This window comes from Callithrix jacchus, chromosome 15 (genome assembly GCF_049354715.1).
Source record: "Callithrix jacchus isolate 240 chromosome 15, calJac240_pri, whole genome shotgun sequence".
Taxonomy (NCBI): domain Eukaryota; kingdom Metazoa; phylum Chordata; class Mammalia; order Primates; family Cebidae; genus Callithrix; species Callithrix jacchus.
Genome location: NC_133516.1, coordinates 95,330,118 through 95,352,885, shown reverse-complemented (window position 1 = coordinate 95,352,885; position 22,768 = coordinate 95,330,118). Strand labels below are relative to the sequence as shown.

The 22,768-nt window shown below is 36.1% G+C and overlaps 1 protein-coding gene across 15 annotated transcripts in view; it reads right to left on the bottom strand.

The window, feature by feature from the left end:
- The window catches only part of LOC108588543 (serine/threonine-protein kinase Nek4-like), a 272,894-nt gene that overhangs the window by 230,037 nt on the left and 20,089 nt on the right, over positions 1 to 22,768 (bottom strand). For all 15 annotated transcript variants that reach the window (XM_078350157.1, XM_078350159.1, XM_078350160.1 and 12 more), the window contains one exon: positions 14,462 to 14,574. The gene's annotated coding sequence lies outside the window, so the exon portion shown is untranslated. The remainder of the gene's footprint in view (positions 1 to 14,461; positions 14,575 to 22,768) is intronic.

The following is a 22,768-nucleotide window of genomic DNA, read 5'->3' as shown; positions in this document are numbered from 1 at the left end:
AGGCGCCTGCCACCATGCCTAGCTAATTTTTGTATTTTTAGTAAAGAAGGGGTTTTACCATGTTGGTCAGGCTTGTCTTGAACTCCTGACCTCAGGTGATCCACCTGCCCCCAGCCTCCCAAAGTGCTGGGAATACAGTGCATGAGCCACCACGCCTGGCCCAGTGATACTTTTGAAATATCAATGAATTTTTCTGATAATGTCTTTCAAAAATCTTAGTATAAGCCTCTCTGTTAAGTAGTTATAAAATAGAACAGAATATCTTCTGTGGTATAATTTAATATGATTTTAAAATTTAGCATGTTGAAAAAATTAATATATACTGTCTTAAAAAAGTAATTGGGAGGAAAACACCAGAATTCAGATCTTCATATTTCCAGCCCTGTATCTTTCCACTTGGCTAAAATTTTATCATTTTGTCATGGCCAATATGGAAACAAGACCAATGAGGATTCAGAAAATCTCTGGGATGTTGGCACAATTGGAGTAGTTCCAACACTAATATTATCAAAACTCTTTTCAGGAAAAGACTGCTGATTGTATTTAATAACTATTGTTAGGTTGGTGTAAGAGTTATTGATTTTTTTGCTTTTTTTCAAATATACATAATTGTAATTTATCAGAATTACTTTGAAATATTCTAACTCAGAATTATCAGTTCAATAAGGTAGAGAGGCAGTATTATATTAAATGTAATTGCCAAGGCTTGAAATCATACTGTTTGTGTTTAAATACTAAGTTGACCTTTTAGAAATTCTGTCACTTTAAGCAAGGTACTTAATCTGTCTAAATCTTAGTGGCCATGTTCAAAAAACATGGCTACCTATTTTGTAGAATTGTTTTCAAGATTTATTTAAATGGTAAAAATAAAGATCCTGACACTGAATAAGTGCCTAATCATATTATCTTTTACTGTTAACTATTAACATATTTATTATTGAACACACTTATTCAAAATGATAGCTAAATTATTGTCTCAAGACATGTATTAGTCTTTACAACAAAGTTTTATAAATAAAATTGGTTTTCAGAATAATTTAATATAACAGAGTTTATATTTCTTTTATTGTATATTTTCTTCAGTAAAAAGAATATAGTTTTTTTAAAAGAAAATGAATACTTACACAAATTTTAGAAAATACATTCATAAGTTTCCTATAGAGTCATCAATGTAAAAATGCTACCATTTTCTTAATTATATATATGTTCTGCTTAGATACTTTATTTCTTCAGTGAATACTTGATATAAAAATTCAGCTCAGTAACAGAAAAAAAGCAGAAAATATAATAGGTATGACCCTCAAAAGGAAGAACTCCTAGCAAGAATGATGACTTTTACGTAAAAAGTGAAGCAAATGTAGATTTCTCAATGGAATCTAAGTACACTAGTAAGATAGGACAGTAATGAGATTCTTCAATAGTTATTTTAGCAGAAATTTTACTTATTAAATAAAAAAAAAACAAACCAGACAGACAGAATCATATGTCTTATCTCTTAGAACAAAATTTTCTTGAAACTATACAGAAAAAGCAATAATTATGCAAATGATCTTATGGCTTTACGTTAAAGAAGAAATCACCAAAGCTCAGCTTATCTCATAAAGAGGTTCAATAAGTCACCAGTAATTTTTTTGAAGATATATCATCAGGGCCCTGAAAGAGAATGATAGACTAGGAGAAACCCAAAGGAATTAGAGATGATTTAACAAGATATTAATATTTATTTAGGTAATTCCTAAGTGAAAGAAACATAAGAATTCTTTCTTTAATCACATTAATATAAGAATTCCTTAAGTTTGAGCAATCTTGGAAGAGTCAGGAACTTTTAGTTGTTGATGTAAAGCAACACTGAGAAAACAAGACTTGGAAAAGGTAAACCAGAAATTTACCTACGGCTGCATTATATAAAAATTGCATGTAATTCAGTAAGCCTGCATTTTAAATGGAATCAGAAAGTGTGATATGCTTGCTTCTGAGGATGTGTTGAATGGAGAGAGGTAACTTTTTTGTATTTTTTAGAAATCTTATACTTTACTTAAATCATTTCATTTTTTAAAACTTCCCTTCACTTATATCCTAGCAGTAGGGCTTTAAAAATCACTGGCATATAAAACAAACAAACAAAAAAGAAATAACAACAACAAAAAACCAAGCTGGGAGTCAGAGACTGTTTTCACATAATAATAAACGTGGCAGTCAAGATTCAAGTATAGATCTTTTTGAATCAATTCTCAGGTTATTCCAACTTTATCATTCGGCTTTCGAGTTTTCAAGCCTTTGAAGTTTTAAGGTAAAATCAGATTATTACTGACCTAAAAACTCTAAGATATAAATATGGCATATTAATATTATTTTTTAAAGTGTTAAAATTGAATAAACAATTGTCCCATATTTCAATCTTAGTGGCACATAGTAGAGCATAAGTCCCTACATTATGAGTGACAAAACAAATAAACAAACATCAATAACAAAACCCAGAAACGTAAGGTGCATATTATATAAACCAGACCTAAAGATGTACCAGGTGGGCTCTTCATATATCCCCAGCTGATTTTTGCAACTCAACACAAGAACAGAAAAGACTAAGAGGGCACAGTGAAAAGAAAAAGCAGAGAGAGGTAGCCTTGAAAATTAGCTGATCAAAGGAATGCACTCTCTCCAATGCACATTCAGATCTATTGGCATGAAGTGGAAGCTTTACAATCTCAAGATATTAGAGCAAAAACACTGTGCAAACATTGGCAGAATACTAACCTATTCAAACACTGGGACACTTCTAAATAAGCAGCCTAAAGATAACTAAGAAATAAAGATCGGGAATGTTAAATATTGCACACCATGTAAGGAAAGATTAAAGGAAGGTAACTTACTACAAAAATACCTAAACTCTTAAGATAGTAAAAAGAATCTGGAGTTGTTATACTATATTATCTAACATGTTTAGTTTTTAACAAAACAATGTATGAGATATACAAAGACACTGGAAAGTGTTAGCCATACTCAAGAAAAAGCAGTCAACAGAAACTGCCTCTGTGTGGGTTCATTAGTTGGCCTTAGAGGCAAAGAAGGCACTCCTAAAAATATAATCATGCGTCACTTAACTACAAGGATAGGTTTTTAGAAACACCTCTTTAGGAGATTTTGCTATTTGTCAAAGCACCATAAAGTGTCTTAACCCAAACCTAGAAGGTATAGCCTGCTACACATCTAGTCTACACATCTAGGTTATACGGTATAGCCTATTACCTCTAGGCTACAAATCTATACTATAACCTATCATCCCTCGGCTACAAACCTGTAAGTATGTAATTATGGTAAGTATTTGTGTAGCTAAACCTAACTAAACATTTCACAAGGTAGAGTAAAAAGACAATATGAAAGATAAACATGGTACATCTGTATAGGACTCTTACCACAAATGGAGATTACCGGATTTAAAATTGCTATGGGTGTGTGTTTGTGAGTGAGTGGTAAGTAAATGTGAAGACCTAGAACATTACTGTACACTATGTAGGCTATACAAACATTGTACAATTGGTCTACAGTAAGTAATTTTTCTTTATTTACTAATAAATTGGCCTTACCTTACTCAGTAATTTCATATGCCTTTCAGTTTTTTTAACTTTCTGCATTGTTTGTAATACCACTTTGCTTAAAACACAAATACATCATGTAGCTGTACAAAAAATATTTTTTCTTTACATTTTTAGTCTAAAAGCTTTTTTTGATTGGTTTTTAACTTTTAAAAAGGAAACAACATGTAAATTAGCCTAGGCCTACATTGGCTCAGGATCATCATTATCATTGTCTTTCATCTCCACATCTTGTCCCACTGGAAGATTTTCAGGGGTAATAACACTAATGAAGCTGTCATTTCCTATGGGTACAATGCGTTCTTTGGGATTACTTCCTGAAAGACCTGCCTGAGGCTGGTTTTAAGTTTTGCTATTTTTTTTTTAATATAAGTAGAATTACATACTAAAATAATAATAAAAACTAAATACATAAACCAATAATATAATTGTTAATGTCATTATCAAGTATTATATGATGTACTTAATATTTATGTGCTATACTTTTATACAACTGACTGTGAAATAGGTTTGTTTACACCAACATTACCATGAGTAATGCATTGTCCTTTGACATTGTGATGGTAACAAAATCACTAGCCATCAGAAATTTTTCAGGTCCATTTTAAAGGTGTGGGGCCACTATCACATATGAAGCCCATCCTTGATCAAAATAATGTTACGTGGTGCATTATTGTATATTAAAAGGATGAAAGAAAACTATGTTTAAAGAGTTAAAGGAAAATATGTTTGCAATAATTTTTCTAACTTCAATAGAAAAACATAAAGTATATTTTTAAAATTCTAGAATTTAAGTATGTAAAAACAAAAATTAAAAACCAATAAATGGGGGGAGGAATCAAGATGGTGCTGTGAAAACAACCCAGGATTGAAGCTCTCGCTGGATGCGCGGAGAGGGTGAGTCGGGGACACATTTCCAGACGGATCTTAGTTGCCCACAGAATGGGGAAATTCCCAGGTATAAAAGAGACGTGGGACGCCAGGCAGAGGTTTCGGCTGGTGTACCTGGCAGGCGGTGTGGCTGCGGCCCGCGCCGGAGTGCAGAGGTGCTCCACAGCCCTCCATACAAAAGCGCACTGTTACAGGTGCCCTGTTGAACCAGCAAACTGAGACCTGGGAGGGCTAAACTTGAGACTGAATGGGACTTGGGCAGTGAGCCAGCCCAGGAAATCCCAGGGAAACAGCGTTTGGGGTAGCGCAGTGCGACAAACATAACGGCGATTCCAAACGCTCCTGGTGAGGAGGTTTTCTTAAAGCGCAGCTCCATGGGGGAGGGGTGTCCACCATTACCGAGGCAATCAGCCCCTACTGAGGTACACACCCATTGCTGACACAGCCGGCCGTTGCCGAGGCAACCCGCTACAAAAGAGAGACTCCGCCGCAGGGGGTAGCCTGTGGCAACAAGGCAGAGACCACAGAATGGCAGAGCCTGCAGCAACAGGGCGAACCTCACACCAGCAGGGCGGAGCCTCGGCAGGCAAAAAGTGACTAGACTGCCTCCTAGCTGGGCAGGACAGCAAGGCGGACACTCACAAGGAAAGCCCCAACACCCCCCCGTCAGACAGAGCATCTGAGAAAAAAAGGGTTTTTTTATGAGTTATGTTGCAGCATTAAACATAGCAGCCGAACAGCCCTGAATGAACAACAGAGCTCATAGCTCAGCACTTGAGCTCCTACAAAGTACAGACTGTCTCCTCAAGCAGCTCCCTGACCCCTCTATATCCAAAAGACTGACATTTGGCAGGCATCATTCTGGGACAAAGATAGCAGAAAAAGAAACTGGTAGCATCCCTCGCTGTTCCGCAGCTGCTATAGGTGCACCCCAGACAAGCAGGGCCTGGAGTGGACCTCAGCAGTAGTACAGTGAAGGGGCTAGACTGGTAGAAGGAAAACCAAGTAACAGAAATAATTCATCATCAACAATCTGGGTGTCCACTCAGAGACCCAATCGAAAAGTCAGCAACTACACAGACGACAGGTGGATAAATCCACAAAGATGGGAAGAAACCAGCGCAAAAAGGAGGAAAACACCCGAAACCAGAATACCTCGCTGCCTAGAAAGGACCAAAACTCCTGACCAGCAAGAGAACTAAGCTGGATGGAGAATGACAGTGACAAAATGACGGAATTAGACTTCAGAAGGCGAATAATGAGAAACTTTTGTGAGCTAAAAGAACATGTTTTAAATCAATGCAAAGAAACTAAGAACCTTGAAAAAAGATTTGAGGAAATGATAACAAGAATGGATACCTTACAGAGGAATATGAATGAATTAAAGGAGCTGAAAAACACAATATGAGAACTTCGCGAAGCATGCACAAGTTTCAATAGCCGAATTGACCAAGCAGAAGAAAGAATATCAGAAGTCGAAGATCAACTCAATGAAATAAAATGAGAAACCAAGATCAGAGAAAAAAGTGCAAAAAGGAATGAACAAAGTCTCCAAGAAATGTGGGACTATGTGAAGAGACCTAACCTACGTTTGATAGGCGTACCAGAATATGATGAAGAGAATGAACCAAAGCTGGAAAATACTCTTCAGGACATTATCATGGAAAATTTCCCCCACCTAGCAAGACAGGCCAACACTCTATTGCAGGAAATACAGAGAACACCACAAAGATATTCTGCAAGAAGAGCAACCCCAAGGCACATAATCGTCAGATTCAACAAAGTTGAAATAAAGGAGAAAATACTAAGGGCAGCCAGGGAGAAAGGTCGGGTCACCCACAAAGGGAAGCCCATCAGACTCACAGCAGATCTCTCGGCAGAAACTCTACAAGCCAGAAGAGAGTGGGGGCCAATATTCAACATCCTTAAAAAAAAGAACTTTCAACCCAGAATTTCATATCCAGCCAAACTGAGCTTCGGAAGTGAAGGAAAAATAAAATCCTTTATGAACAAGCAAGTACTCAGAGATTTTGTCACCACCAGGCCTTCTTTACAAGAGCACCTGAAAGAGGCACTACACATAGAAAGGAACAACCAGTACCAGCCATTCCAAAATCACACTAAATGCTAAAGAGCATCAACATAATGAAGAATCTACAACAACTAACAGGCAAAACAGCCACTTAGCATCAAAATGGCAGTATCAAATTCACACATAACAATATTAACCCTAAATGTAAATGGACTAAATGCACCAATCAAAAGATACAGACTGGCAAATTGGATAAAAAGCCAAAACCCATCAGTGTGCTGTATCCAGGAAACCCATCTCACATGCAAGGATACACAAAGGCTCAAAATAAAGGGATGGAGGAAGATTTACCAAGCAAATGGAGAGCAAAAGAAAGCAGGAGTTGCAATTCTCATCTCTGATAAAATAGACTTTAAAGCAACAAAGATCAAAAGAGACAAAGAAGGCCATTACATAATGGTAAAAGGATCAATACAACAAGAAGAGCTAACGATCCTAAACATATATGGACCCAATACAGGAGCACCCAGATACATAAGGCAAGTTCTTAATGACTTACAAAGAGACTTAGACTCCCACACAATAATAGTGGGAGACTTTAACACTCCACTGTCAATATTAGACAGATCGACCAGACAGAAAATTAACAAGGATATACAGGGCTTGAACTCAGACCTGGAGCAAGCAAACCTGATAGACATTTACAGAACTCTCCACCCCAAATCCACAGAATATACATTCTTCTCAGCACCACATCACACCTACTTTAAAATTGACCACATAATTGGAAGTAAAGCACTGCTCAGCAAATGCAAAACAACTGAAATCATAACAAACAGCCTCTCAGACTATAGTGCAATCAAGTTAGAACTCAGAATTCAGAAACCAACCCAGACCGCACAGCTTCATGTAAACTGAACAACTGGCTCTTGAATGTTGATTGGATAAACAATGAAATGAAGGCAGAAATAAAGAAGTTCTTCGAAACAAATGAGAATGAAGACACTACATGCCAGAATCTCTGGGACACATTTAAAGCAGTCTCTAGAGGAAAGTATATATCAATAAGTGCCCATATGAGAAGAATGGAGAGATCCAAAATTGACACCTTATTGTCAAAATTGAAAAAGCTAGAGGAGCAAGATCAAAAAAACTCAAAACCCAGGAGAAGACAAGAAATAACTAAGATCAGTGCTGAACTAAAGGAGATTGAGACACGAAAAACCCTCCGAAAAATCAATAAATCCAAGAGCTGGTTTTTTAAAAAGATCAACAAAATAGACAGATCACTAGCCAGATTGATTAAAAAGAAAAGAGAGCACAACCAAATAGATGCAATAAAAAATGATAAAGGGGAAATCACCACAGATTCCACAGAAATTCAAACCATCATCAGAGAATATTACAAACAACTCTATGCACATAAACTAGTAAACCTGGAAGAAATGGATAAAATCCTGGACTCCTGTGTCCTCCCAAGCCTAAACCAGGAGGAAGCTGAAACAATGAATAGACCAATAACAAGGGCAGAAGTCGAGGCAGCAATTAAGAGCCTACCACACAAAAAAAGCCCAGGTCCAGACGGGTTCACAGCCGAATTCTACCAGACACACAAAGAGGAGCTGGTACCATTTCTTCTGAAACTATTCCAAATAATCCAAAAAGAAGGAATCCTTCCCAAATCATTCTATGAGACCAATATCGTCCTGATACCAAAACCCGGCAGAGACCCAACAAGAAAAGAAAACTTCAGGCCAATAACCATGATGAACATGGATGCAAAAATCTTCAATAGAATATTGGCAAGCCGATTGCAACAGCAAATCAAAAAACTTATTCACCATGATCAAGTAGGATTCATCCCGGGGATGCAAGGCTGGTTCAACATACGCAAGTCTATAAACGTAATTCACCATATAAACAGAACCAAAAACAAAAACCACATGATTATCTCAATTGATGCAGAGAAGGCATTTGACAAAATTCAACAGCCCTTTAATTCAACAGCTAAAACCCTCAATATACTTGGTATCGATGGAACGTATCTCAAAGTAATAAAAGCTATTTATGACAAACCAATAGCCAATATCATACTTAATGTGCAAAAACTGGAAGCATTCCCTTTGAAATCCAGCACTAGCCAAGGATGCCCTCTTTCACCACTCCTATTCAATATAGTTCTGGAAGTTCTAGCCAGAGCAATCAGGCAAGAAAAAGAAATAAAGGGTATTCAAATAGGAAAGGTAGAAGCCAAATTGTCTCTATTTGCAGATGACATGATAGTATACCTAGAAGACCCCATCGCCTCAGCCCAAAAACTCCTGAAACTGATAAGCAACTTCAGCAAAGTCTCAGGATATAAAATCAATGTGCAAAAATCACAAGCCTTCCTCTACACCAATAACAGACTTAAAGAGAGCCAAGTCAAGAACGAACTGCCATTCACAATTGCTACAAAAAGAATAAAATACCTTGGAATACAACTCACAAGGAACGTAAGGGACCTCTTCAAGGAAAACTACAAACCACTCCTCAACGAAATCAGAGAGGACATAAACAGATGGAGAAACATTCCATGTTCATGGTTAGGAAGAATTAATATCTTAAAAATGGCTATACTGCCCAAAGTAATTTACAGAATCAATGCTATACCCATCAAGCTACCATTGACTTTCTTCACAGAACTGGAAAAAACCACCATGAACTTCATATGGAACCAAAAGAGAGCCCGCATAGCCAAGTTACTTCTAAGCAAAAAGAACACAGCGGGGGGCATCACACTACCAGATTTCAAACTATACTACAAGGTTACAGTAATCAAAACCGCATGGTACTTGTACCAAAACAGAGATATAGACCAATGGAACAGAAAAGAGGCATCAGAGGAAACACAACATATCTACAACCATACAATAAACCCGACAAAAACAAGCAATGGGGAAAGGATTCCCTGTTCAACAAATGGTGCTGGGAAAACTGGCTAGCCATGTGCAGAAAGCAGAAACTGGACCCCTTCCTGACACCTTACACCAAAATTAACGCCAGATGGATTAAAGACTTAAACATAAGACCTGGCACCATAAAAACCCTAGAAGGAAATCTAGGCAAAACCATTCAGGACATAAGAGTAGGCAAGGACTTCATGAACAAAACACCAAAAGCATTAGCAACAAAAGCCAAAACAGACAAATGGGACCTAATCAAACTCCACAGCTTCTGCACAGCAAAAGAAACAGTCTCTAGTGTGAATTGGCAACCAACAGAATGGGAAAAAATTTTTGCAGTTTACCCATCTGACAAAGGGCTGATATCCAGAATTTACAAAGAACTCAAACAGATTTACAGGAAAAAAACAAACAAGCCCATTCAAAATTGGGCAAAGGATATGTACAGACAGACACTTTACGAAAGAAGACATATATGAGGCTAACAATCATATGAAAAAATGCTCATCGTCACTGGTCATCAGAGAAATGCAAATCAAAACCACATTGAGATACCATCTCACGCCAGTTAGAATGGCAATCATTAAAAAATCTGGAGACATCAGATGCTGGAGAGGATGTTGAGAAAAAGGAACACTTTTACACTGTTGGTGGGAGTTTAAATTACTCCAACCTTTGTGGAAGACAGTGTGGTGATTCCTCAAGGCCTTAGAAATAGAAATTCCATTTGACCCAGCAATCCCATTACTGGGTATATATCCAAAGGACTATAAATTGTTCTACTATAAGGACACATGCACACGAATGTTCATTGCAGCACTGTTTACAATAGCAAAGACCTGGAATCAACCCAAATGCCCATTGATGATAGACTGGATTGGGAAAATGTGGCACATATACACCATGGAATATTATGCAGCAATCAGAAATGATGAGTTCGTGTCATTTGTAGGGACATGGATGAATCTGGAGAACATCATTCTCAGCAAACGGACACAAGAACAGAAAATGAAACACCGCATATTCTCACTCATAGGCGGGTGATGAAAAATGAGAACACATGGACACAGAGAGGAGAATACTAAACACTGGGGTCTATTGGGGGGAAAAGGGGAGGGCCAGTGGGAGGGGGAGTTGGGGAGGGATAGCCTGGGGAGAAATGCCAAATGTGGGTGAAGGGGAGAAAGCAAACAAAACACACTGCCATGTGTGTACCTATGCAACAGTATTGCATGTTCTGCACATGTACCCCAAAACCTAAAATGCAATAAAAAAAAACCACTAAATGGGTTCAATAGTGCAGATCTAAAATGATAGAGGAAAGATTCAAATAATTTGAAAATAGGTGTATAAAAAGTATCCAATATAATAATAGATGTCAAAAAAGATAAATTAAAAATGAACAGAGCCAATCATGATTCTCTCAAGAGATGCAAAAAATGCCTTTGATAAAATTCAATACACCTTCATGCTAAAAAGTCTCAATAAACTAGAAATTGATGAAACATACCTCAAAATAGTAAGAGCTACTTATGACAAACCCACAGTCAATATCATACTAAATGGGCAAAAGCTGGAAGCATTCCCTTTGAAAACTGGCAGAAGACAAGGATACCGTCTCTCACCACTCCTATTCAACGTAAAATTGGAAGTTCTGGCCAGAGCAATCAGCCAAGAGAAAGAAATAAAAGGTATTCAAATAGAAGAGAGGAATTCAAATTATCTCTGTTTGTAGATGATCTGATTGTATATTTAGGAGACCCCATCATCTCAGCCCAAAATCTTAACGAGATAAGCAACTTCAGCAAACTCTCAGGATACAAAATCAATGTGCAAAAATCACAAGTATTCCTATACAGCAATAATAGACAGAGAGCCAAATCATAAGCAAACTCTCATTCCCAATTGCTACAAAGAGAATAAAATACCTAAGAATAAAACTTACAAGAAATGTGAAGGACCTCTTTAAGGAGAGCTACAAACCACTGCTCAAGGAAATAGAGAGGATACAAACAAATGGAGAAACATTTCATGCTCATGGATAAGGAAAATCAATATTGTGAAAATCTCCATACTGTACAAATTAATTTATAAATTCAATGCTATCCCCATCAAGCTAACATTGACATTTTTCACAGAATTAGAAAAAAAAAACTTTAAATTTCAAATGGAACCAAAAAAGAGCCCACGTAGCCAAGACAATCAAAAAGAATAAAGCGGCTGGGAGCGGTGGCTCATGCCTGTAATCCCAGAACTTTGGGAGGCCAAGGTGGGTGGATCACAAGGTCAAGAGATCGAGACCATCCTGGTCAACATGGTAAAACCCCGTCTCTACTAAAAATACAAAAAAAAAAAAATTAGCTGGGCACAGTGGCGCGTGCCTGTAATCCCAGCTACTCAGGAGACTGAGGCAGGAGAATTGCCTGAATGCAGGAGGCAGAGGTTGCAGTGAGCCAAGATCGCGCCATTGCACTCCAGCCTGGGTAACAAGAGCGAAACTCCATCTCAAAAAAAAAGAATAAAGCTGGAGGCATCACTCTATTTGACTTCAAACTATACTACAAGATTACAGTAATTCAAACAGCATGGTACTGGTACCAAAACAGATATATAGACCAATGGGACAGAACAAAGTCTCCAGAAATAATGCTGCACATCTACAAGCATCTAATTTTTGACAAACTTGACAAACACAAGCAATGGAGAAAAAATTCCCTATTTAATAAACGGTGTTGGGAAAACTGGCTAGCCATATGTAGAAAGCTGAAACTGGATCCCTTCCTTACACCTTATACAAAAATCAACTCAAGATAGATTAAAGATTTAAACACAAAACTTAAAAACATAAGAACCATAGAAGAAAACCTATGCAATACCATTTAGGACATAAGCATGGACAATGACTTCAGGACTAAAATACCAAAAGCAATGACAACAAAAGTCAAAATTGACAAATGACATGTAAATAAACTAAAGAGCTTCTGCACAGCAAAAGAAACTATCATCAGAATGAATAGGCAACCTACAGAATGGAAGAAAATTTTTACAATATATCTATCTGACAAATTGCAAAATATCCAAAATCTACCCGAAACCTAAACAAATTTACAAGAAAAAAGCAAAAAGCCCCATCAAAATGTGGGTGAAGAATATGAATAGACACTTCTCAAAAAAAAAAAAATTATGTGGCCAACAAATGTGAAAAAAAGCTCATCATCACTGGTCACTAGAGAAATGCAAATCACAACCACAATGAGATATTATCTCATACCAGTTAGAATGGCGATCATTAAAAAGTCAGGAAATGGCCGACCATGGTGGCTCACACCTGTAATTTCAGCACTTCAGGAGGCTGAGGCGGGTGGATCATGAAATCAGGAGATCAAGAGTAGCCTGACCAACATGGTGTAATTTCATTTCTACTAAAAATACAAAAATATGCCTGGTGTGCTGGCATGCACTTGCAATTTCAGATGCTTAGGAGGCTGAGGCAAAAGAATTGCTTGAACCTGGGAGGCAGAGGTTGCAGTGAGCTGAGATCAAACCACTGCACTTCAGCCTGGGGACAGAGTAAGATTCCATTAAAAAAAAAAAAAAAGTCAGGAAACAACAGATGGTGGAAGGATGAGGAGAAACAGGAACAATTTTATGCTGTTGGTGGGAGTATAAATTAGTTCAACCACTGTAGAAGCCAGTGTGGCTATTCCTCAAGGATCTAGAACTAGAAATATCATTTGACCCAGCAATTCCATTATTGCATATATACCCAAAGGATTATAAATCATTCTACTGTAAAGATACAGGCACACATATGTTTATTGCAGCACTATTTACAATAGCAAATACTTGGAACTAACCCAAATGCCCATCAATGATAGACTGGATAAAGAAAATGTGGCACATATACACCATGGAATACTATGCAGCCACAAAAAAGGATGAGTTCATATCCTTTGCAGGGACAGGGATAAAGCTGGAAACCATCATTCTCAGCAAACTAATCAGGAACAGAAAAACAAACACTGCATGTTCTCATTCATAAGCGGGAGTTGAACAATGAGAACAAATGGACTCTGGGAGGGGAACATCCCACATCAGGGCCTGTAGGGGGTAGGGGCCTAGGGGAGGGATAGCATTAGGAGAAATACCTAATGTAGATGATGGGTTGATGGGTGCAGCAAACCACCATGGCACATGTGTACCTATGTAACAAACCTGCACATACTGAACATGTATCCCAGAACTTAAAGTATAATAATAATTTTTAAAAAATAAACAGAGCCTCAGAAATATGTGGGGCAACATCATGTGCTCCAAAATATGTGTAATGGAATTTCCAGGGAGAGAAGAAAGGAAGAAAAAAACAATATAAAAACAATGAAGAATTAATGGCTAAAAATTTTCCAAATTTGGGTTCACTTAATCTCAAGCTGGACAAACACAAAAAGATCCACACTTAGACTATCAGAGCAAACTGCTAAAATATAGAGAAAATTATTAAATCACTGAGAATCTTCCAAAGATTCAATTATAAAATAATTTCAGAGTCTATGTCTATAAAATATTACAAATTCCACACCATGAACAACTCACTGTTTTGAGAATTGGTTATTCAAAGACTAACTCCTGTTGTAGGCAAAACACAGAGTATATGAGAAGAAATACTTAGCACAGAATTCTTTCTGTCTATGATCACAGTTATTTAGAACAGGTGTACTTATAACCATAAGAAACTGAGAAAATTAATCTTTAACTGCAAACTCCCATTTTCACTCCTGAGGAACACAGTGTTAGAATATAAAGCAGAATTTGGCAGAAAGAGGTCTTGTTAACGCATTTTATATACCTCCTGCGGACGTTATCTCTCTATGATACTTCAGCCCCTTCAATCTGTTATTGTTTTCAGGCACATTTTAAAGACAACAAAATGGTCATTTTACAGGGCTAGAGAGTCTCTGGTGTGGCAGCAAAGTACATTCTAAACAGCCATAGGTATGTACCTCAAGAAGTGGTAAAATGTGACTTGCAGAAATTTGATAACAGATCTGTCTCTGTAAGGCTCCATCCCAGGGTGTGCCCTCCATCTGTTCCACAGGTCTTCATCTGGTTTCATCTAAAGGAAGGAAAATATCTTCATCTTGAGGTCTAATGGAGTAATATAAAAAATGAAGTAGTTTGATAAAGTAAAATTATTTTGATTAAAATATTAATAAAGGCTGTTACTTATCCAATTAATTTAAAAATGCTTCCTACTTATTCTACAGTAATGTAAACCCAAACACCATTCCAAATACAAATCAGCCTCATTGTTAAAGCCCATCTTAGTAATATGTACTCTACTTGATGAGTTAGCATTGTTTTTGTTTTAACTCTTTGTCTTGCCTTTTCAATAGAAACATGAAAACAAAAGGAAAATTATCTTTCAAGTATTTAAGGAGGTTCTATTCTTGACATTGTTTTGCCTTGACCATTCTTTGTGAAATTCCTCCATGTTTAGGTATACTTAACTTTAAAGCTGATTACAGAGATAAATAAACAATATGCAAGAGAAGTATAAACCAAAACAAAGATCATTTATGCAAGCAATAAATATAGAAGAGCTAGTTATTACTCAAAGACAGTTTTGTTTTTCTGGTTTTAGCTTCTGGAGTCATTTGGACCTATTTGATAGGATAAACATGGAAGCAATTTATAAGACTCACATAAACAGGTGATGTGCTCCTCGTTTACCTATTTTAAATTATATTTTTGTTTTACATTTCTTCTTCCCCAGCTTACCCATAAGTAATTTATTATACTAGGCTAAATTTTATATTGTAAAAGCATATAAATTTATGGTTTCATACCCTGATGCTCCACTCATTTACAAGTATTATTTCTATAGATGTTATCTGATGAAACTTATCTGGAGTTGCAGAGAGGGTAATAAGATATTAAAGGGCATGCTAGTACTTTGAACCTGGACTGAATACTAACTCCAGAATCTTAATAGTCAAAGGCTTGTTAAGCACAACAAAATAAAGATAGCTAGCTAGCATTTTTTAAATAAACAATTTTTCTCTAAAGGAAATTTAAGAAGCCTTTAATTTTTCCTGCTTCAAAAATTAAAAATGCAATACTTCAAAAATGCCATTACTTCATAAGTTTAAAATTTTAATCTTAAAAAGAATAAATGAAGCAGATAATAGGACTAGAAAGAAAGGAAAGCACAAGAAATGTCAAGTGAGAATAGAGCTGTGACAAAGACATGTGGTTGTATTAGGGTCAAGAGACAGAAACTATACTGATAACTTGAACAAGGCTAAGTAAATAGGAAGAATTGTTACCTAGTACATATGATTAACTAATGGATCAGAAAAGGAAGTCTTGAAGGTACGCAGAAGTAGCAAAGGTATAAAGTTGATTCTACCTCTAAGGCTAAGAGTGAATATGGAAGTGACTTAGGAATTTACGGTAGGAGACAGCCCCCAAAGCTGTGATTCAAACCTCTTTGCAAAGAGTGGGGCTATCTCAGGAACACTTTCAATGCCATGGCAAGTAAATTTGCTAGAGGTTGTAGGTCAGCACTCTAAGTGGTAAAGAAACTTGCTCAAGGGTTTGAGCTGCAACTAGTCCATAGCAGTAGCCTACCAGGTTTCAGAGAAACCCATCAGAGTATTTCAGCTTAACTGAGGTTTATGGGCTGGCTCATGAGGACCTCTGAGGTTAATACTACCCAGCCATTCACTGTTTGTGATGTTGAAACAGCAGAACCCCTTCCTCCTGCCCTAGATTTGGAATATCTCTCTAGTTTTGTTTTTTGACAAAGCTTAACATCAACATCAGTTGGCTAAGTAGTGTCCAGGTCCAGTATAAGAATGCAGGAGAAGACAAGACTGATCTCCAGTTGAAAGTCACTAATCTGGTAACTATTATATTCTATGTGGATGGTTATTCATATTCCATACACACCCTTATTCAAACATTTTACCTTCCATAAAAAAACACAAACAATTCTGTTTCCACATAACTTGATGTCATTATTTTATGTACCAGGGATGAAGTATTCACCCTGTACCCCCAGGAGGAGACACTAGGTCCCAACTGTCATTTTACCTATTATTAGCTACATTAGTTACTTCTCAAATGCAGTAACCATTCAACTGAATATTTCTTATCTAAAGCAAAATATTGCAAGTTTTCAATAGTGTATACAAAACAAAAAGTGGAAAGACAGGAGATGAAATAATTAATAACTGGATATAAGTATATATATATATATATATATATATATATATATATATACACACACACACACGTAACAAGCAAAGAAAATGCATATAAAACTACCACTGTCTTCACTTCAGTAATTGGTCATGAGACTATATTTGATATCTGCAAACGGTTACCTATTCAATATATATTTTTTTGTTTTCAGCCAGAACACTAGCAAGTTGGAATTTTTTATGAGGTAAAATAACCTGAAACCCTTTATTTCTCAAGTATTTGAGTCCTCAGTAATTCTGCTTTCTTAGGTTGTTCTAATTTTTCCATTACTTTTACTATTTGCATAAAGTGCAATGAACCTCTTCCTTTTAAAAGCACTGAGTCCTCTGTGCTTCTGTTGTGTGGCAGTAAAACAGTTTTCTCTTGGTAATCAATATCAATCACTTCAACCATTAGAGTAACTTCTGTTTCTGTGGTTAGTTCAGTGGACATGTAGCCCAAGATTATCAGGGGCAAGCTTATTTTCCAATTCAGCATTACCGAAGTTATCTTCTCTGAATAAAGCATTCTTTCCCTGATAACTAAGTCCACTTTAGAAGAAGAGTTCAAAATTGCCAAGAAAAAAAAGGAAACTTTCTGTTGTGGTTTATTAGGTATAACAGCAAGAGAAGTCACTTCTATGATTACTTCTTGGTTTTCTAATTTTTGTTTTTTAACTATGAAGGTGAAAATATCATATAATCGTCTCTAATTCAAGCCATAAGCTACATCCTGTAAGGGAAATTCCTATTCTTTCAATGTATTGTCTCTCAATTAATGCTATACTTTAGTCATCAGCAAGCCATTTCATTAGGTCAGCCACTTCTTGGTGATGAGGTGTGTGATAAGTTCATTAATTCCAGGGGCATACATTATCTTGAGTCAGTTAACACAGAAACAGAAAATTAAATACCATATGTTCTCACTTGTAAGTGGGAGCTAAACATTGGATACACATGGACACAAAGCAGGAATAATAAATACTGGGGATTCCAAAAGGAAGGAGAGAGGGGAGAGGGAACCAAAAAACTACCTGTTGAGTACTATGCTGACTATTTTGGGATTATTAGAAGCAAAAACCTCAGCATCATACCACATACCCATGCAGAAAACCTGCAGATGTAATGCCAAAGTCTAAAATTTGAAAAAATAAATAAACATACAAGCCATTTTTTTTTGCTTCAATGTATTTTCAGGTGGTTTTCCTAATATTTTTTCCCCTCTTTCAAGACATAAAAAAATTACAAAAACAACCATATGTTTATTTCAGCACTGTTCACAATAGCAAAGACTCGGAACCAACCCAAATGCCCATCAGTGATAGACTGGATAAAGAAAATGTGGCACATATACACCATGGAATACTATGCAGCCATAAAAAAGGATGAGTACATGTACTTTGCAGGGACATGGATGAAGCTGGAAACCATCATTCTCAGCAAAGTAACACAAGAACAGAAAACCAAATATCACACATGTTCTCACTCATAAGTGGGAGTTGAACAATGAGAACACATGGACACAGGAATGAGAACATCATACACCAGGCCCTGTCCAGGGGCTAGGGGAGGGATAGCATTAGGAGAAATACCTAATGTAGATGATGGGGTTGATGGGGTGCAGCAAACCACCATGGTCCATGTATACCTATGTAACAAACCTGCACATTCTACTCATGTACCCCAGAACTTAAAGTTAAAAAAAAGGAAAAAAAAATCAGCCTCTTACATTTTCATAACTTTTAAAATACAAAATTTGTCTAGCCTTGGTGGAAAAGTTTTGAAAACATTGGTGATATTCAGACCTGTTAATGCAGTCTGTCAGACCATGCCTGTAGATAAAGTGTTATATCCACCAGAGCTCTTACAGGTAATACACTTTACTTGCTCATAAAGTAATATCCAAAAAAATTTTTTTAACATTCTAGAGATGCAAATGGAGTATACGGTAGAATGCCAGTAAAAAGGCGATTTCATTGAGGAAAAGTCATTTCTTAGTGTATATTCTGTGAAGAAATATTAATTGATTAAAATAAAATACATTAAAATGTAGTTAAGACAGAATTATCCGGGAAAAAAAAACTTCCAAGGGCATATGCTCATTGCTACATATCTTGCAATAAAATGAATCCCTTGATTAGAGTCAACACTCTATGCAACACCATAAGAGTAGAGAAGATATTCTGTGAGACCAGAAATGTTGAACCTGGTTAAATTATTGTAGGCAAGAAAGATAAATGTCCCCAATGCATGTCTATTTCAGTGATGATGATACAGCTCTGCATACTCCATAATAGGAGGTCAACATAATTGACTGGCTGATCCCAAAGAAAGGGGGCTATAGCAATGGGGAGAAATGCCAGATATAGGTGAAGGAAAGGAAGCCAGCAAATCACACTGCCACGTATGTACCTATGCAACTATCTTGCATGTTATTCACTTACCCCAAAACCTAAAATGTAATTAAAATTAAATAAATAATAAATACATTAAATAAATAAAAAGGAAGGGGGCTATAGCAGAGTCTCATGTTCTTGGGAACTTCTGAACTCAATAGTTGTGGTCGTTGGGTCACCTTTAGTAGGACACTGAATCCCTGTATATACCATATCCTTCTCACCATAGTCAGTTTTGAAATAGCCATTTATAAAGCAAAGCCCATGGCAAGAGAAAAAATCTAAATAAAATCAATTTTAAAAAGATCACATTGTCTACAGGTAGCTATTGAGAACCATCTCTGTAACAATTGCCCTTGGGTGAGTATTTGCACAGAATACACATCTATTACATACACATATATCTATGTGTCTGAGTGTATGCATATATATGTAACTGATGTACACACCCAAACTATGGCATGTGATAGCATCCAGTTTACCACAGAAATCTCAGACAGCATGGTCAACTAATTGACATCATGATTAGGCTTTCACTCTCTATCAAGGCTGAATAGCAACCCATAGTTTCGTTTGTCTGTTTTGTTTTTGTTTCTTTCTAGAGAAGAACAATTATCTGAGAAGATGGCATAGATTTGAAGTAAAATCTTAGACATCTTCCCTATGATTATCCCATTGTTATTTGTCAGATATGCCATAAAGCATCCCTATTTGCAAGAAACATTCTGAATGTTACTGAATTTTCTGCACCATAATATCCCAAAGAGCAGCTTGTACTGAAACCTCACCTTGTTACAGAGTGTGCTCTTCTATTAGTCCCCAGTCAAAACGGGCAGCCTTACAAGTGGACAGTTTGAGGTAGCACATGCAAATATGGCTGGCACCAGTGTTCTTCCCAATTCTTGGCTAAGAGAATGGCCTTCTTCTAGTTGTTCATATGTATGTATGACATGCCAGGAGAACGTCAGTAGAAACAAGGCCAAGGAGATAGCCTCACTTCATGTATGTCCATTCCCTAAAGAATCTCAGTCATGTATTTCTGTTGTTCAATGACTGAAAAGGATTGCCATATACATATTTTTCTTTCTTGGTTTTACAGTTGTTTTCAGAGGAAGACTATTTCAAATATAAATTACTCTGAAATGGTTGAAAGCTGAAGTTGAATATGCAATTTGACTTAAAGGGTCTAGTAACATTGCTAATATTAACTATAGTACTATGAATTGCATTTAGGTTATCATAATCTGCTCAATATTTATTAACTTTATATCACAGATTTTTAAATGAATAATGAGTTAAAAATTGTTAAAGTCTCCCTACTGACTAATATGGCCATTTTTTTTGCAAACAAGTTAAATTGAAAATAGTTTGCAAAACAAATATTTTGCTGCATAATATTAATATTAAAAAGCAATGGATAAAAGGAAAATTACTTTGATAAAGTTCAGAATGAGAGCTAAAACTCAGGCATGTTCTTGTATTGAATTGAAACTCTTAGACTGCCCGGAAAATCCCAGTTTTCTGGAGAACTCCTTTTGAAGACCAATGAGTTTCAGCAAGAACTAGATAAATCAGTCTGGATATATTTTTACTTATTATTAATTGAAAATAGCATTTTAAAATTTATCACCTCCAAAACTCTCTACATTTTTCTTGAACGTACACTATAAAGTATCCATAGTTATTTTCTTTATTCGTAATTAATTTGTTGTTTAAATTGTTTCTACACCTTATTTTATATGCTCCACTTCTTGCTGTTGAATTTTCAAATGGAATAAAAATTGAAACTTGTAGGCCAGGCGTGGTGGCTCACTGCTAAGTCATCTTTGATTGGTTCAAGAAGAATGACTCAACTGGTATACTGAAAATAACTGTCACTCCCTCAGAAGGCACTTGGCAGATGGGTTATTCAATTACAGCTAAATTAGACATTCTGATTCAATAATTAGAATTTGGTCTCCAATCTGTCAAAAAAGGTAGAAATAAATATTTAAGGTTCCAGATATTTTTCATTTCATCGCTAACTAGAAAATACATCATTAAAAATTATTCCTATCATGTATGACATTGGGAAGAGAGATGAATTTTTATACACATACACACACACAGGCATATATACATATATATATAAATTTATAATGACTTATTATATTGCACACACACCTTCTCTATTATATTCTCTTCTATTTTATTTTGGAAAAAAAAATTATTTTCAGGGATTTATGAAGTCCTAGTTACATGAAAGTGATATTCTTAATAATATCCTTTACAGATTTCTTCTAAAAGTGAAATGTTATTGAAACTTGATTATTTTAAGACTATTCCTTCAGCAACTTGTCTAAATCTAGTTATTCTAATCAATAGTAATGGCAGCCATTCACAGTAGAACTTCATGCAACCTTGTTTTTTATAGACGATGATTAAATAAATTATCATCTGGATTTTACACTGGTTTTATATCTTAGCTTGTCTTTGGCATCTTACCTTGTTAGATGTTAAAAAACTATGTGCAACATAATCTATTTTTTCTACATTGTCATTGTTTATCAGACTGATTTAAGTGATTTTATTTCTTTTGCCATTGAGATACAGACTTTGTGTTCCAATAAGGTGACTGTGAGTTTGCAAACATAGCTATTATTCTGAGGAGAGAACTGAGATTTTATTCTTTGTGAGTTAGTTAGACTTTGATTACACATTGAACTAGTAACATAAGCAAGAATCTCACAAATGCTTGCCATGATACAGTAAGAACCAGGCAGAAGTTTATGATGGCAGTGAAAATTCACTTCTTTGTCTTACTGAAGTCAGCCCGATAGCATCCTTACCTTTAAGAAGATAAAACAGGAGTAAGTAAAACTAAGTGCCATGTTGATGGGTTATAAATGTGTTGACAGCAGTGAGCTGCACTTAGGAGAATCATGCCAAGTAGAGCTTATGCAGAGAAAGTTTAAGTTTGCTAAATGTTTAAGTAAAATGTAAGGGAGACTAAAGCTTCAGTACTTGGGTTTAGGCGGCTTTTCACAACATGTTTTTTAAGGTGTCACCAAGTAGTTATTCATGCATCAAACAAAATATGAAAAAGGAAAAAAAAAATGTTTTCAATTACCAGACTAAAAAGAAAGCTAGGTGGTCCAAAAAAGATAAATACAAAAACTCTCAAAGCATTCTCCTTGTGAAATGGAATAAACTGAACCTAGTCATATATGACCTATTGATTAGTCTGCTGTTCATAGTACACCCACTGTGGTGTCCTCACACTGTAGTAAATTTACATGGCACACTTAGTAATGGAATTATTTAATTTTAGTCACTCATTTTAGCAAAAGGGCAAAAGAAACACGTGAAAGTATCTATGAAAAATAAAGTAGTTGTATCAATTGCCTATTGTCAAGCAAAACAAACAAAATGCAAAGCAAAATAAGCGTGCTAGTCCATTTTCACCCTGCTATAGAAAACTATCTGAAACTGGGTAATTATAAATAAAAGAGGTTTAATTGACTCATAGCTCTCTTACCCCTGGGGAGGCCTCAGGGAACTTACAATCATGGTAGAAGGCAAAGGGAAAGCAAGGCACATCTTACTAGCTGCAAAAGACAGAGAGAGAGGGGAAGTGCCACACTTTCAAACAACCAGATCTCTTCAGAACTCACTCACTGTCACAAGA